The sequence below is a fragment of the Sinocyclocheilus anshuiensis genome, unplaced genomic scaffold (assembly GCF_001515605.1).
Source record: "Sinocyclocheilus anshuiensis isolate Anshui unplaced genomic scaffold, SAMN03320099.WGS_v1.1 scaffold2191, whole genome shotgun sequence".
In the NCBI taxonomy this organism is placed as follows: Eukaryota; Metazoa; Chordata; class Actinopteri; order Cypriniformes; family Cyprinidae; genus Sinocyclocheilus; species Sinocyclocheilus anshuiensis.
Genome location: NW_015538203.1, coordinates 189,453 through 191,296, shown reverse-complemented (window position 1 = coordinate 191,296; position 1,844 = coordinate 189,453).

Sequence of the window (1,844 nt, the reverse complement as noted above, 5' to 3'; positions counted from 1 at the left end):
CAGGCTGCTGGAAAAAGTTGATATGTTTGTAATGTCACTACTTTCAGATAGTTGCTTGCCAACATTGCTACATACTTGTGTTTATTGAGATGTTCTCCACTGTAAACCCCCCCAGAAAGCACCATGAGTGAATTTCTTGCTTAGTATCTATAACTTCCTATATATATATATATATTTATTTATTTTTTTTTATTTTTTTTTTGAGAACAGATATACATTCAAAGACAATGAGAAGTTAATATTGAGCACAGGTCTGTCAGACTGTCGGCTATATCCTCAGATAAGATCTCTACACGAGCAGATAGGATAGCACTCCCAGCTTATGAAAATCAACATACACACTAATTTTCCAACACGTCTGACATAAGTGATAATTCCAATATGTGCTTTGAAGCAGATTGTATCAAGCTACAAAACGAACGCACCTGACACTACATGCATAAGGATTATCAAACCACAGATGACGTGCTGATGATGTGTCTGTGTTCGTGGCGTGGCATTTACCAGTCTGTTGTGCATTTCTATTTCTCAGCTGTCTGGACAAATGTGTTTAAACTGAGCGCACAGCTTTATCACTGACGTTGCTTCCCTGCCATACTTCATCACATCTGTGTTCTCTCATATAGAGTGGGATGACACAGTAGTTAAAGGAGCCATTCACGCAAACATTAAATTTCTGCCAGTCTTTACTCAATCTCATGTCATTTCAAACCAAAATGTATCCTCTCTCTCTCTCTCTCTCTATATATATATATATGTAATATAATATAATATGTGTGGAACACAAAAGAATCCTCTCTCTCTCTCTCTCTCTCTCTCTCTCTCTATATATATATATATATGTAATATAATATAATATGTGTGGAACTCAAAAGAGGAAATTTCATTGTAGCTCTTTTCCACATTGTGACCACAGCTGTCAGTGCTAAAAACAGCACCTTAAAGGGAGAGTTCACCCAAAAATAAAATTGACCCCATGATTTACTCACCCTCAAGTCATCCCAGGTATGTGACATTCTTCTTTCAGACGAATACACTTCGTTATAATAAAAAAATAAAATTAAAAAAAAAACATTTCCTGGCTCTTCCAAGCTTTATAATGGCAGTGAATGGGTGGTGATATTCAATAATCCAATAGAAGTCCAATAAACTGCATTCATCAATCATAAAAAGTGTCCCACACTGCTCTGCGGGGTTAATAAAGGCCTCCTGAAGCAAACCGATATGTTTTTGAATGAAAAATATCCATATTTAAAACTTTATAAAATGTAATCTCTAGCTTTCACTAACTCTTGTACGCGCTGAGCCATGTGGGGCATTTTTTTATGATAGATGGATGTAGGGCTGTCACGATTCTTCGATTCAATCTGAGTACTCGATTTAAAAGAAATAAAATAAAATAAAAAATCCTCAATTGCATTACGTGCCCCCTCAGATTTTTGAGCCAAGTGGAATTTGATTGCAACTTCCAAAAGACAAAAAAAATAGCCGAATAATATTTTCTATATTTGATACAATCACACCAGCATGATTAAATCGTTCAGCGCGTCATATCATCAGCTGTTAAAATTAAAATCTGCGTTTGCTGGCTGGCGCTGAGCCAGAGACAGAAGTGTTTTTACAATCACACCGGCGTGATTAGAACGCTCAGTGCGTCATATCATCAGCTGCTAAATTCAAATCTGCTTTCGCTGGTTGGCGCTGAGCCAGAGACAGACGCGTTTTTACAGCACTGCGCATTATAACCAATCACAAACGATGCTGTTGAGCTTTTGAATGCAATGACCAATCAGAGGCGTTCAGATGAGTCATCACTAAGGTGTTTTCTTCACTGGCTCGCTGTC